General features: G+C 34.1%; 1 pseudogene; it reads left to right on the top strand.

Annotated features, from left to right (window-relative positions):
- The window catches only part of LOC128163709 (uncharacterized), a 49,083-nt pseudogene that overhangs the window by 13,553 nt on the left and 18,292 nt on the right, over nucleotides 1–17,238 (top strand).

Here is a 17,238-nt window from a genome sequence, read left to right as displayed (position 1 = left end):
TCGTTTGTTTTGTGAATAAATTGTGTACATCACTTTCTCATTGGCTTAATTAACCTGGAAAACTACTGCAATATCTATTATAATACACATACTTAGCATAACCATCGTATAAAAGCGCACACAAAATTTTAAATGAAATCGGATATAGCAGCTTTAAAAATTTCACGATAGGCTTATATCTGATTCTATTTACGAAATCATTAATACAGTCATTTGTATGTGTAAAAACGCATGTTTAATACATTTCGTTGTTTTGGTCCAACAGAAAGATCATACTCGTTCATGTGCGGACCTAGAAGGGGGTGCCTTGACGCCTCCTTCCACCTCTTGGAAAATTCAAATTAATAAGATAACATAGCAAAATTCCCGAAATAGGCCTCAAACCCCCTCTCCAACCTTGGAAAACAAAATTATCCCTCGGACACCCCCTGGAAATGTTTTACGGATCCGCGCATGCGGTTACAAACATAAACGGTATCAATTTTCTCTCGCGTTTTTATCACACAAATTCCCTTTACTGAGATTTTAATCACAAAATAATTTATTAATGTATGCCATTTCTTCTTAAAACTCTCTATATAAATAACTTTGCAGGTGGTGACTGTTGGAGAGTTTCATTTGTTCATGTTTTGTACATTGCAGTGGATACATCAAACTTTCTAAAACAGGGAACGCGGGGTGATTCGAAATACCCTCAAATGACTGTACGAGCATAAACTTGGATGGGCATTTATGCTTGCGCGATTTCATAGAAATACCAATCTAGCACATTCATTCTTTGTCTGTCTGTCTGCCTATCTAACACACATTAAAAATCAATTCCTTTTTTGCGAATTTCTTAAATGCATCATGATAAACCCTTACAGCTGCAGCCAGCAATACCCACCTCTTGACCACTAACATATTTGCGTTTTACTAATTAATTAGTTTTTGAAAATTATCCGCTATTAATGACAATGATTCTTACAAAAATGTCGTATAACTGATGCATACAGACTCTTAAACAATGTAAGTTGGTTATATAAAATGGCTTTAAAACATTTGGTGTTGTGCCTAATTACACATATACTTTACTGTTGATCTAATATGGTCAGTAAATCCCATACGGTGCGAGAGCGAATGAAGATGTTTTTAAAAATAAATGTCCACATTATTTGGGGGGGGGGGGGGGGACTTAGTACTGCTATTTAGACAGTATTCTTTCGTGATAACTACATGTATTTGATAATCCCGCCCCATGTATCAACTGAAGATTTTTGGTTCCATTTTTCACAATTTGAGGGAAACTCTGGTGTGACAAACATGATTAAGTTTGCATTGCATGTCATTAGGTTAACCAAAAAAAAATAAAAATCGATGATTTATTAATTTTTTAAAGTCAACCTACTAAACTCTCTCTCTCTCTCTCTCTCTCTCTCTCTCTCTCTCCTAAGATATATTTTTTATTGTGAAATTTATATATGCAAACAAAGAAATAAGAGATATATGCGTTAGATTTTATAGACTAATTACAATTTCAATGATAAACAATCACATGTACGCGTGGATTATAATAAAGGATTGACAGGATAGGAAAGTGATTATTTTATTTTAAAAAATGCACGTATTTGTTAAAGCTTGGGAACATGCATCATGAATGAAGTAATTCATTTGTTTTGAAAGACGTGGTTTTTTTTACATTTCTTTTTCATTTGGCGACGCTTAAAAAAGGAAGAAAAAAAAGAATGGCGTAACGTCTTATTTGAAATGACAGAGAAAAGGATAAAAAGCCACTGTTTTCGATAATAACATTAGAAATTATCAATTAATCACAAAACTGCATCCCGCAACGCTAAAAAAATGGTACGGCGCGTTGTGTCAGATTGTTACGTCAAAACATGAATTTGATAACGTCATGCTTGGCACTGAAGCGTAATAACGTCTTTTTTGACGTGGCAGCGAAAGGGTTAAGGAATGAATTTAATTTTTATCTACTATAGATTGCTATACAATATAACACAACTTGGGGCAGTGCTTTATTTACAGCAAAGCTGTTAATAAAAAAATACCGTAAACTGTTCCAAGTTATTATTATAGCATTGAATCATGATTTTTCGAAGTATACACTCTCATAACTGCAGCGGTGTGTGCATACAAATTGAGTAACGCGCGTTAGCGCGTTATGAAAATTTGTATGCACACACCGCTGCAGGTATGAGAGTGTATACTTCAAAAAATCATGATTTAATGCTTATATTTACATTTTTTTTAACTTCTTGCCTTGTCTGCAAATGTGATACATACCTTAAAATTCATATCTTATCCTAAATGTAAGTTAATATTAATGGAAGAGCCACAGTAACAGCCACAAGCGTGAACTTTGATTTTCACTTGTGACGTTGCAGTTTACAGCGTTCAACGTTTGTGACGTCATAATAAAAACTCGTCAATTTGACCTTTGACTACTTGTTGCATTTAGAGGCATTTAAACATCACGGAATTTAATGGAAAAACACAGTAGAATGTAAATATACTAAATTGATTCCTTATAATATAATTTTCTACTACTAAAATCAGAAAATAAAGCCAATTTTTTAGTTAAAAGATGTTTAAGATTTGCACAAAATTTAAACGTAACGACAAGCGGATTAATACGTTTCGCACGTGCGTCGTATTGTGACGTAGGCAAGGTATTTTATACGATTTAGGTATATTATAGCATTGAATCATGATTTTTTGAAGTATACACTCTCATAACTGCAGCGGTGTGTGCATATAAATTGAGTAACGCGCGTTTTTAACTTCTTGCCTTGTCTGCAAATGTGATTCATATCTAAAAATTCCTATCTTATCCTAAGGGTAAGTTAATATTAATGGAAGAGCCACAGTAACAGCCACAAGCGTGAACTTTGATTTTCGCTAGTGACGTTGCAGTTTACAGCGTTCAACGTTTGTGACGTCATTATAAAACTCTTTAATTTGACCTTTGACTACTTGTTGCATTTAGAGGCATTTGAAGATCACAGAATTTAATGGAAAAACAAAGTAGAATGTAAATATTATTACTTATTAGGTTTGTTACTGACTGTTTACAGAAATTTGTGGGGTCGGTAAAGTCCATAGAAGGCGAGGCGGAGCCGAGCCTTCTATGGACTTTACCGACACCACAAATTTCTGTAAACAGTCAGTAACAAACCTAATAAGTGTTTTGTTTTGTCGAGGACCTAAAGTTTGATATGTAGGCCAAAACAACAAAAGATAATACATAACAATTAAATTCATAGGCTTATTTTCGAATTTAGTACCTTTCTCGTCAGTCGTCTGTGCAAACCGGGATGCCATTGTATAGAGGATCGTTTTATTACGTCACGGGCAAAGGGGGGTCACTCTAAATATTTTGGGGCTTAAAAATTAAAGGTATGGTTGAACGTTTGTGTTAAAAATCAGCTCAAATAACGTTACGTCCGCCATGTTGCCGTATAAATTTTGACGCCCGCCGTTTAAAGAAATTTATAAGGCAATCACGTGACGCGATTCATCCAATGACGTCGAGACATTCTAGTCCGAGGCAAAACAAATGAATTTGTTTAGCCAATCAAATGAGGCGCTGCAATCAGAATTAAATTATTTAAGGAATGAATGTCAACCCAAGTTATACGAGTATAACCTGGGTTGGGGCAATTTACGCTTTATAACCCGTTATACCTAACCATCAGGCACATAGCATCGGGAAGGGGACAGCCCTCCCCTCACTTTTTCTCGCAGCAAACATAATTGTTCCTAAACTTACCTTTAAAAAAAGAAAAATTAATAGTGCTAATAAAATTTTTGAGTCATATATATACTAACCCCCCCCCCCCCCCCCCCCCCCCCAAGGAATTTCATGGTTTGGGAATAAAACATTTTGGTTGGTAAGATTTTTTTAGTTAAATGTATACTAGACCCCCACCCCACACCACCTCCTCCCCCCACCCCTGTATTAGGATTTTAATGATTTTATGAATTAGCCTTTTTCTCTGCTTGTCAAGATTTCTGATGATCAGAACCCCCCCCCCCCCCCCACCACTTTCAATTTGCTTCCGATGCCACTGCTAAATGCATTGACTAGGAATGCTGGACTAGAAGTAGCCGCTGGAGAGTGCTTTCTAGATTAAGAATATTGAATTGTTATTCCACAAACACATAATGCATAGAGATGATTAAAACTAAATAAGTTATAAATATCTTGGGCCGAAATGACTCGGGGGCGAAATTGTAGGATGCCGAAACAACGAAACGTCATCTATTACGTGTGAACAGACGACGCGATAGAAAGATGTAGGGGATGTAGAAAGATCATAAAGATGAATTTAAGGGATATTCATTTGGATGGCTGACTGTTCATCGTGTAAGAAATGAAATGTTATACGATTGTTCAGGCTTACAGATTCCATTATATTGTACAATGTGGTGTGTTTTTCTTGTGAATTGTTCAGGCTTACAGATTCCATTATATTGTACAATGTGGTGTGTTTTTCTTGTGAATTGTTCAGGGTTACAGATTCCATTATATTGTACAATGTGGTGAATATTTCTTTTGTATGCCACTGCCGGAGTGTCCGAGGAACGGAATTTCTCGAATTTCCTCTGAACAAAGTTTACAAATATCAATGATTTTTTACTTAATATGTTTTACAGGCAGACTTTGCTGAGAAGGGAGAAAGATCTAGAGCAAATAATTAATGGAAGAAATTTCTGACCAATAATGAAGCCATGACCCACAAGTTTCTGTTGCGAAGCTTAAATTTAACCTGTCCCTTAATTAATAGAATACAGGTAAGAGAGAGAGAGAGAGAGAACGAGAGGGGAGAGAGAGAGAGAAGGGGAGGGGAGAGTGTTGTTAATATGGATAGGCAAACCCGGATTAAGATTATCAGCACTATCAAACTGTCGAATGACAGAGTAAATTCTAGAAATGAAAAAAAATAATACAAAATTCTACTTACATATGCACAAATAAACCGTTGTACTGGAAAAATGTTGTTTTTAATGCATTAATAGATCAATTCTCAAAATTGTAATCAACAACTATATAAGTATATACCATGTGGACCTAATTTATAATTATAAACAGTTGTAAACTGTAAAATTGGTTTAAGAACATAACCCAGTTATTCAGCCAATCAAATGTCCCAAGTTCTTGCTAAGAATTCAGTCTTCGTGATAAAGAAATGTTTTTTTCAAGTACTGAAGACTTTTTGATTGGTGGAAACTTTGAAAAAGGGGCGTTTCGGAATTTTTCTTTGCGTGACTTTACGTATTTATGTATACACAGGGCTCGACATTGACGCTTGTCCGCTTGTCCGGTGTAACGAAGAATTTTGACCCGGGTTGAAAATTGACCCGGGGGTCATTTTTCCACGTTGAATATTGAGACCAAGGGTGTTGAATAAAGACCCTAATCAGTTGAAAATTGACCCGCATCGTGGAATTTTGATCATGAAACCGGTTCAAAATTCAACAGCAAAGAAGCACAAATTAACGAATCAATATGATAAGTTGAGTTAATTTAATTAAAAATTATCAGATTTTATATATTTATTCTTTGGATTTACATGTTCACATGTTTCAACGGGGGGGTTGGGGGGGGGGGGTTAAATTGAGACTTAAAAATTTATTTGAATTTACATAGTATCCCTTTAAATATTTACATGTAAAAACTATTTTATTCATAATAAACTTTTCGCGTATAATTGCTGTCTGTGATATCTATATATTTTAAAAGAAATATATGTTTTTTAATAATATTAGTATACATGGTTACACGTTAAAATATTCAATTCAGTAAATCTCTTTTTTTTAATTTGCTGGAGAAGTGTACAAATATAAATAATTTTAAAAAAAAATACAATATGTCATATTATTTAATTTTGGTTTTACGTTCACCCAGTAAATTGAGACTTTGATATTGTTCATTGTAAATTTTCTGAGTGGGTGTAAATAAAAAAAAATTACAGTATGTCATATTGAGATTTTTGTGTTTGCACCCACTCAGTTTGTTAAAACTGTGACTATCTGAATTTTGTATTCACACCCATCCAGCCAATAACAGTTTACAAAATGATGATATGCTAACATGATTGTACTCTTTCATGAACAATGCTGTAGTAACTTATATATCTTGAAAGCCGATTTTTGGTGTTTTATTTGTTCCGTTAGAATAACTTTTGAAATAACTAAATATCATCAAATCGCAAATTTTTCTAGGCATTAACAATTCTGCTTCATGGAATCTGTAGCAAGTTAGCAACCTAAGTTTTGTTCAGGATGACAATAGAATTTTGCTTTAAAGTTTCTAAATTGCTTTGATCACAAAATGTTATCATAAATTTACTAACAGTAATTGTTTTCGTCAATAAATTGGTAAATTGCATTTTTTTGAATAGAAATAAGTAGTAGAAGACCATACAGCAGCGTTGGACTAGATAATTGACCTTCCTATCACAGCCACCTACATTATTAATTTAATTTAAACGTGTTAAATGTGTATATCACGTGTATATAAGACATGAGGTACTTGGATATTAAATAATTATCTGAATATTTATCATATATGATTGTATGTTCACTCACACCTATATTAACAAACATATCACCTTCATTTATACCTGCAGATCTAGAGATACAAACATAAGAATGAGATTTTCATGATCCAGCCCATTTGAAAAGAACAGTAAATAAAAGGGAGCTGTATATAAAGTAAATATACAGGTATAATACTTAAATAGGTTTAAACAGTGTACATTAAGAGAATCAAAAACGCTTTGGAGATCTAATATAAGTATAAACATAAGAAAAATTTTTACAATTTAATCTATATGAAAAATCAGAACTACCATAAAGTATATAGTTCATATAAAATGGTACACTAATGTCAATAAGTTGTTTAAAAAGTTCGTCTCTTTGTTGAGTGTATCTTGGATATCCAGGGGGAAAATCACAATTCCTTCAGATTCAGACCCACAGTATAAACATCGACTCACATCAGATAAAAGAAAATCATTAAATAAGTAAGCTTTACTAGCTTTATTCCGTAATTGACGTAAAATAATATTTCCTATTGTCTTAACTAAAAGGTTTGTAAGCTCTAGGTACATTTTGTTTTTTAAGTTTTGACTTAAAAGAAAGATAAAGTTGATGAAATTTTCTTTTCTGCATGAAGATTATTCCAAAATTTACATGTAGACGGAGAAAAGCTATTGTAATAAGTATATAGTGGTATATAGTAAAAAAGCTAATTCGATCTATGATTATATGCATGTTCAGTAAGAAAATATGATTGAATTCAATCTAACATATCTTGTGGTGCTAAACCATATATATTCTTGTAGAATATAATTAGCTTATGGTTATCCCTTCGAGATTGCAAGGTTTCCAAATTAAGCTCACTATATAAAATTATTTTAGAAGAATTAACTCTGATCCCTGTCACTGTCCTGGTTGCTTCAATGTGTACATGTTTAAGCAATTCGGATTTTTCCTTGATATAGCTGCTCCAAACAACATATCTATCAGTTGTATACTTTTCGCCTACCTTTTCATGTATATACCATTAATATAATTAGATCAACCATCCTCCGACTGTATATTTAGATGCAAACCTATTTTTTTTTAATTGATAACATTTTTGCTGTAGAGGGTATATTTTTTTTTATTTTGAGAAAATATATTACGTCAGTTGCCTGTGTTTCTTTTTTACAGGTAAATAATAGAATTGAAAACTCAAAATAATAGAAATAAATTGCATTTTAAGAAGAACCATGACTGTATATGCAGAAAATTGGATGGTGCTTCAATAAAGTTAATCAAACAAGTTTATAAAAAATTATTTTTAAGTCGTAAAAAATTAAAAACTTGTGTAAATATGTATATGCTGTATTTATACGTATAAGAAAACCCCAGTATATATGAAAAAGGATAAAAATATGACAACCAATCATTTATTATTTTGTCAGTGAAATATTCTGACTTCTTCAAATTAAGCATAGGTATCTGACATTATATCCTTTTGTCTTGATATCAGGGATGGGGTCGATTACTTTCAAAAGTAATCGATTAAATTACAATTACTTTGGGTTTTAAAAGTAATCGATTACAGGCTAATTACATGATCCATTTTTAAAAGTAATCGATTACATTAGATTACTTTTCCTCATTGTAATCATGATTACTTCTGATTACATTATTTGTTTTTCAGTTTTTTCATAGTTTGAATGTTTCATTTAAAAAAAAATGTTGACAGGACTCTTTATTCTGGTATCAATGTAATTTGTTGCATTATTTACTATTTGAAGTAGTTTTTGCATTCCCCGATATGTATGCAGAACAGTATCTACATTTGGATTTCACAATACCCGATGAAGGTTGATCATCAGAAAACTCAAAATGTTGTACAACAGACATCTTTCTCTAAACAAAGTCCGACTCTTTAAATAATTTTCCCAATTAAATAAGCACAGTATGTGAACTGTTTTCTAATGCACCTAAAAGCAAGAACTGTTGAATAGCAAACTCATTGTATCGTGACTGGACATGAATTTAAACATGCCCAAGGGCAATAAAGGAATACTGGCCAACTTTAAGACTGAACCTTATTCACTAAATATAAGATCCAATTAATAATGATTTCAACCTATTGAACTTTACCATTGTAATCATAAAAGTAATCAAAAACTAATCATGATTACAGGACTTTTTCACAGAGTAATCGATTAAATTGCGATTACTTGTAATAAGAAAAATGGATGATTACTGATTACTCATGATTACTCAGCAAACTGTAATCGATTACAGCTGATTACGATTACTGATAATGATTACCCCATCCCTACTTGATATAAATATATATACCCTTTACCCAATAAAGCAGTATAGAGGTTATATATATTTTCGATTACGAGTATTAGAAAAATATACAACGTCAGGTGCCTGTCGAATAGAGCTCTGTTGAATTGCCTTCAAAGTGACGATAACGGGCAATATGTTTGTTTGATATATTTATCAGAGATTGTGACAAGTTTAAACTTTAAATTCTGTCACATGAGGGAATGAAAACCATGTCATCTATATCAAAAAGTATTCTAGCCCTACTCGCCTGCTCAATTCCGAAGCAAACGGTCATCTTCTTAGCTTTTATACATAGTATTGTAATAATAAATGGATATCATATTTTCAATCTAAAAACTAAATGATTAATTGGACATATCAGCCTAAAATAAATTAGCCACGTCCGCATATGTATCGGACAGTATGTACATTTTAAAACTGAAACTTTCAAATATGTGCATGATTGTACATTTAAACCGTGTAGAGTAAGTTCCGGTTCAGATCAAAACTCTGAGGTTTGGGTCAATTCTCAACAGGATCAATTTTCAACTGGTCGAGGTCATCAGAGTTTAGAAAAATCTTTCTCATACCGTTGAAAAATGACCCTGGGTATAAATTTCACGACTTGGTCTCAATTTTTAACGTTGAAAAATGACCCCCCAGGTCAATATTCAACGTTGAAAAATGACCCCCGGGTCAATTTTCAACCCGGGTCAATATTCTTCGTTACACCGGTACCAGTTAAAAAAATATGCGGACAAGTGAATATTGCTGGCCACTTGTCCGACTGGACAAGTGCATTTTTTATGTAAAGAAGTTTCCAACATTTAAAAAAGAAAAGAAAGTTTTGTGATAAGTTTATCCGTAGTCTCGTTATAAGTTTATCGATTAGTTATTTTGAATTTCGATCCCGACATCAAATTGCAATGCAATTGAGTTACTCTTGATCGGGATTGAAGTTCACTAATTTCAAACAACTTTCAAGGTGTGGATCTTAGTTCTTACAAAGTACCAAACACATAATTATGTTAAGAAAAAGAAAGGAAGAAAAGGTAGCAAAGATAAAGGATTATGGAAAGAAATGTAAGCGGACAAGCGTTAATGTCGAGCCCTGTTAGGTTTCATTCATCATTGATAGACTCTGATGACTTTCCATGTTTAGTTTAAAAAACAGCTGAGAAATCAATATAACAGTTACATGTATTTTTAAACCTGATGCTAAATTTAAAATGTCTTGTAATTTGCCATGACAAAGCTACAGCTGACAAATCATGTTTAATGTTACAGTATATGGAACAAATACATGTACATATAGGAAAGACACTTTAAGTTTCCATTTAAAAAGTCAGGTTATTAATTATACTAGCTAGAGTAATCAATAAATGATTTTATTTTAGTAATAGAGTACTGTAGTTTTCAAGTTGACAATATTTGATCTTTAATATTGAAAATTTTTCGGACAAGTGAAGTTGAAGTTCGGACAAGTAAATGTTTTGGTCACTTGTCCCAATGGACAAGTAGGAAAAAAAGTTAATGTAGAGCCCTGATACACCCCCCAATAATACACCAGGCTTCTTACATGTCATTCAAGGCACGGCAATATTTGGACAAAATAGGGGCAGTGTATTTTCCTCATATCTTTAATTTCGTTGGCTTGGGTTCTGTTCTAAGACAGTAAGATCATATGATCTCCGTGACGAAGATTTCACTTCATATGATCTTACTATTACGTAAAATTCCATTTTTGAAGCATTTTAAGCATTTCCTTAATGAATACTATGTTGTGGCCTTATTTAAAATTCATGTTTCACACGTGTTTTGATCTGGTAATCTGGAATATCTGAAAACAAATCATTTGTAATTTTTTCCAACTTTGTCAACTTATTAGTCAAAGTTTTCAAATAATAAAAAAATGATAGGATTTCCATAGAAATGCTGATATGTTATTCAAAGTTTACATGTAGTTAACAGTCTGAATGAACTTATAAATCAAACGATGCATTAATGTTTATGACTGACATTGATATTTTGTTTAAATACTTTTTAGGTGTTTCATCCTCATTCAAGGTAGAAGTAACTGATCCAGTTTTGGAAAAAACATTAATAATGGTGGTATAGTATGAACATTAATTTTATTCAATTATGATACAGCAGTAATTTATTCAGCTAATATCTCATTATAAACAATGGTATAAGTTAGGTGAATTGACTGACATCCGTATACATACATGACATTCAAACTTTGATTTAGATAAGAGGTAGCTTTTTCTGACACTACTCAGAATCTGAGGTTTAGCGTGGTAATGTTGATCATTTTTAATCGCATTTTATTTAGCTGATCCCTCTCTATTCTTTCAATTCAGTAATAGTATAGATTGATGAATCGATCGTGGATTATCTGTTTAAATACAAATCTGAAGGTTGATTGAGCTGTTTGGGAGTTTCTGGGACATTATCGCTTTTTATTAAACACAGTCTCAATGAGTTGTTCCCCCTTTCACCAATACAAATGTACTTAAACCAAGCCAAGTTTTTAATAAACTAGACTTTGACCCGTGTGTGCATTGCATATCGAACATATACGAAATAGGTACATCGACACCTTATTATTGACATTTACATAACAAAGCTATAAGCTAATAATGCTATTAATTTTACTACACTTACCCTAGTTTGAATAATCTAACTGTGTCTTGGGAAAGGCCCTCGCTACTGTTAGAATGCCTTTCTTATACCCGTAATGTAGCAAAAAATTGCAGAATTGCTCCAGAACAATTTTGGAGAAAATAATGATGTTGTCTTGAAAATAACAGTCAAATTCACCCCTACAAACCTTTTTGAGACTGTAAATACCTTTCATCTAAAAATTTTAGTCCATACAATGGAAGAATTCAACACCTTATCACCAACGTACACGTTTTTTCTTTGCTACAGAGATAATACGCATTCTATCGTAAAACTGGGTCCGTAGAACATTATTCATTTTTACAATAAAACAGATTCTATCTTCAATCTCCTAGGAAATATAATGTTAATTTTTGCATGTAATCAAATATTTTTTGTCATCATGAAGACAAAAGCAGAGACATAAATAACAGAAATTGGCAGCTGATCGAAATCTCGCAAAATCCCAAGGTCCCTATTGTAAAGTGTTCCCAGTTTAAATCAGTATATCCTTCTGATAAACAATTATATCGAAATATAAAGAGCTAAAACCTATCACCAAAGCATTCAAAATATTATATTTTCATGAGTTTATGTCATATGAACAATATTAAAAGAGAAGTTTTAGGAGGCAGTTAGCTACCCGTCGTCCGTTATTTCGCCGATGTTTTATAGCTGGCCAATATATTTTCTATATATTAATCTTATTTTTCAATTTTTTGTTTCAAAAATGTCTAAAACCTATGCACAATTTTCATTAGATCATTATCTCTGTTCACTAAAATGTAGTTCTCAAGTAAAGTTGGTCCCGTACCATTTTTCAACAACAAAACACGGCAATGGCGGAGTTGCCGATCTCTGTTATTTATGTCTCTGACAAAAGTACAAAACAGTTCCAAACACACAAGTTAGATAACGATTAATGTGTTACTGTAGTAATTCTCTCTCTCTCTCTCTCTCTCTCTCTCTCTCTCTCTCTCTCTCTCTCTCTCTCAGTACTTTTGCTTTCCTATATGTTTTAATTGAAATTTGCTGTATAGTATTACTTTGTGTTATACATGTACTGGTGTGTAGAATTGTGTGGTCTCTTTATAGGTTTTAAGTGTATAATACACGGAGATACAGTGGATGAAGTCAAGAAAAACAAAATACATATGTGGTATAGTATTCATGAATTTTTCATTTATATGAATTTTTACTAGGCTGCTAATCTTTTTGTTTCTTGGTCACTCAGAAGACCTATTGCTATCACTCGTCTGTCGTTGTGTGTCATTCATAGACATCGTTGTGTGTCATTCATAGAAATCATATTATACAGCTCTTAAATAGGTATGAGGGCAGTAGTCATTGTGTTAGCCTTGGGGTAGGAACTGTTGTCTCGAGACCATAGGCCAAGGTCAACATCAAATTCTTACCAAGGTATTGACAAATTAACTATTGCCCTCATCCTTATTATTCATAAGCCACAGTCAAATACTACATAGGCCACAATCAAATACGCAGCCAGGGTAAGGGGGAAAGCCAGTCATAGACCACAGTCAAATACTCGGCCAGTAGAACCAGTACATGTTTATAAGAGCATGTCATAGAGAGTGAGAGAGTATAGAAAGAGAAGAGAGTGGTTACATGTTTATCAGAGAAAGTCTCTCAATCCCTTTTTTCCCATTTGTTCTCTCTCTCTTATTATCAGCAAACTCTCTCTCTCTCTTTCTCTCTCTCTCTCTTTCTCTCTCTCTCTTTCTCTCTCTCTCTCTCTCTCTCTCTCTCTCTCTCTCTCTCTGAGAAAGCAGAGAAATTTTGAGAAAGAGGGATAGAATGAAAGAAGAAATGAGAAACAAACTAAGCAAGGAAATTCTGAGAGATAGACAGAAAGAGAGAGATAGAAACAAAAGAGAGACAATGGTATCTGTTAAGAGAAAGAGAGAGAGAGAATACCTGTCTGAATGAAAAGTGTTCTAGAAAGTGAGAAAAAGATAGATAGAGAGCTAAAAAGAGAAAAAAACAATTACATGTTAAACGGAGAAAATCAGAGAGAGGGAGGGAGAGAAAGATAGAGATAATACCTGTCTGAAAAGTGTTCTAGAGAGTGAGAAAAAGATTGAGAGATAAAAAGAGAAGAAAAAAAGATTACGTGTTAAAGGGAGAAAATCAGAGAGAGAGAGAGAGAAGGATAGAAAGAGAGAGAGATATAGTTTATCAATGAAACTAAGAAAAAAAATTATAAAGCAAAAGTTTCAGTTAAGCAGGGGAAATGGGAGAGATAAATAGAGGAAGTGAAAGAATGAGAGAGCAAGGGTACATGTTTAACAGAGAAGGTCAAAGAGAGGGAGAAATTGACTAGAAGTACACTGTACTTATATAGCAGAAAAAAGTCTTATAAACTGAGAAAGAAATAGAGAGAGAGAGAGAGAGAGAGAGAGAGAGAGAGAGAGAGAGAGAGAGAGAGAGAGAGAGAGAGAGAGAGAGGCAAAAGTACTGAGAGAGAGAGAGAGAAAAACACCAAGCTTACATGTAAAACAGAAAAATTATGGAAGAGGGAATGAGATATACTGTATTCTCTGCTAAGCATGTAACAAGTGTCTTTTTCTCTCACAGACTTTCTCTATGAACATTTACTCTCTTTTTCTGATACGTACATTTGCTCTCTCTCTCTCTCTCTCTCTCTCTCTCTCTCTCTCTCTCTCAGAGAAAGAGAAATTTTAAGAAAGAGAGATAATAGGGTTGTCTCTAAAAATTAAAGAAGAAGTAAAAATTAAAAGGGGGTCTGGGAGTCTAGCTAATAGCTAAAATGCAATAATAGCCAGATAATTATTCTATGTGTGGGGAAGGGGGGTTCCCCTCCCCAAGGTCAGAGAGACAGAAAATAATTGTCTGGAAAATGTTTTAGAGAGTGAGAAAAGGACAGAGAGAAAGAAAACAGGATTACATGTTAAACAGAGAAAATTAGAGAGAATGAGAAAGAGGGAGGGAGAGAGAGCAATACAAACAGTACATGTTTATCAGAGAAAATCAGTGAGAGAGAGAGAAAAATTCAAGGTCATAGAAAGAGAATGGGTACATGTTTAGCAGAGAAAGTCTCTCAATGCCTTTTCCCATTTGTTCTCTGCTCTCTCTCTCTCTCTCTCTCGCTCTCGCTCTGAAAGAAAAGAACAAGGATGTATGTTAATTCAGAGAGAGAGAGAGAGAGAGAGAGAGAATAAGTTTAGCAATAAAACTCTTTCTCTCTCTCTCAGAAAGCAACCTTGTAAAAAGCAGATAAATAATGAGAAAGAGAGATAGAGAATGAAAGAAGGAATGTGAAACATGAGTTCAAGCTAAGCAAGAAAATTCTGAGGGATATACAGAGAGAGAGAGAGAGAGAGAGAGAGAGAGAGAGAGAGAGAATTATTGTCTGGAAAATGTTCTAGAGAGTGAGAAAAGGATAGATAGAGAGACAGAAAGAAAACAAGAGTACATGTTTAACAAAGAAGGTTAGAGAATAAGAGAGAGTGCTCTCTTATTCTCTCTCTTTCTCAATCTCTCTCTCTCTCTCTCTCTCTCTTTTTCTTGTGTCAATCATATTATTTTTGGGCCATTTCTTCAACAAGTTCAGTGTTTCTGTAACCAGAGCCATATTGATGAAACATTATTTATATGAATCATCATTATCTTTGTAGGAAAAATATATATTATTACATTAAAGAAACATACTTTGAATGAAAACATTTTATATAAAATTGATATAGATATGTGGAACAAATGTGGTTGGCTTTATTTTAAACACTTTATTTTTTTATTGAACAGGTTGTGATTTTGAGACCTATACCCTCCACACAATGGAAACAGCAAGCACTCCATGTAAAGTACATCTATGTTCTAAGTGTCCGGGGGACACCGAGTACTATTGTGTATCGTGTCCATGTGATCTGTGTCCCCTGTGTAAAGAGAACCATGTAAAAGATCTCCAAACAATAGACCATGATGTTGTGTCATACCGTGATAAACTCAACTACATCCCAACACAAGAGATCTGTGTGATACATCCTAGCCATGTTTATACAAAGTACTGTGAACCTTGTCAAGTTCCTGTGTGTGATTCTTGGTTTGGACATACATCCCACAAATTCCCAATTCCTTTCTTTAAAAAAAGAAGGCATAAGATTGAGAGTATACAAGCAGCATATCAAACAATGCGACAACAACACAGAGGAACCATTCACACCATCAGAAGTGAGGCTCTCTTTTACAGACCTGTTCTCCTGCCACGAATCAAAACTGATTTCAAAACCTGTCGCACAGAATTCTCCCTCTATCAATCAGAAATGTTAACAAAGGCCCAGACACTGAAGCATCTCATTGACTATATACAAAACGATTTCATGTGTAATGTGTTCTGTGACTTTGATTTCAAACACAGATGTTTAAAACAGAAGAAAGAAATGATCATACATATTGTCAGCCTACAGAGATATGTATACATATATGAACAAAGGAGAGTCATCAGACCACTACTATTCCTCTCCTCCATAAAGACAGCCCTCCCCCATATGCATCCTACACTCCACACAAGCCAGCTCTCCATGACTGAGTCACTCAACAAGGAGGATGTGATGGAGTCACTGAGTGCAATCCAAATCACAGAGAGAGGAAACCGACGCGTAGGAAACCAGTGTCTGCTGAAACTGACGTATGCTCCTGAGTTACATCAATCTCTCACAGTGACAGGTGTTGATCGTTGTTATCACATTTCCTGTGTGACATCAGACCGGGTCTGGGTCAGTGATAGAAACAATATCATGTTGACAGACACAACAGGTGTCCCTCTACATCGTGTGGAGGATTCATGTAGTGGTAATGGATTTCACACAGTGAACAGTGAGAGTGAACTAATTTATATAGATACGGATTATAACATCAACAAACTGTCAATGGATATGAAAACAACCACAACATTTATAGAGAGAACAGACTCTACATGGGACCCACGGTGTGTGTACTGGTCCCCGTCCACTGGGGATCTACTGGTTGGGATGTGTAACTATGATACAAAGACTTGCAAGGTAACCCGGTACAACCAGAGTGGGCAACTCACAAAAACCATACAGCACGACATCACAGGACGGGCACTGTATAGATTACCTACCTATATAACAGAGAACAACAATGGGGATGTCGTGGTGTCTGACTTTCTTGCTGTAGTGGTGACAGAGCGTGGAGGAAGACATCGTTTCTCCTACACAGGACCTCCATCAGGATCAGGACTAAAGTCAAATGGAATATGTACTGACGCGCTGTCACACATCCTGGTGTGTGATGTAGAAACCAAAACAGTACAGATGTTGGACAAGGACGGTCAGTTCCTGTCACATCTACTGACAGAATCACAAGAGATGGGTGAACCATGGAGCCTGAGTTATGATGTCAACACTCACCGTCTCTGGGTCGGATCATGGTTCAACAACAAGGTGTATGTCTACAGGTATATCACCAGACAGGACGCTCTGACAGGTAAGTCTGAGTCATTATCATTGATGTAGTATATATGTGTTAGGTATCATACAGGTTTCAATGAGATCTAAGTATACCTTAGTTATTTTTGTTATATCACACAAGTCACATTAAATTGTTAATTCAGTTTATATCTATTTCATTGTGATTGTAATTCAAATATTAGGTATATATCTATGTAATTGCAAAATTGATTTTTTACATGTTATCAATAACTTACCATATATATGTAGTTTATAGCTC

The sequence above is a fragment of the Crassostrea angulata genome, chromosome 9 (assembly GCF_025612915.1).
Source record: "Crassostrea angulata isolate pt1a10 chromosome 9, ASM2561291v2, whole genome shotgun sequence".
In the NCBI taxonomy this organism is placed as follows: domain Eukaryota; kingdom Metazoa; phylum Mollusca; class Bivalvia; order Ostreida; family Ostreidae; genus Magallana; species Magallana angulata.
Note: the sequence above shows the minus strand (reverse complement) of the source record. Positions and strands in the feature narration are given on the sequence as shown.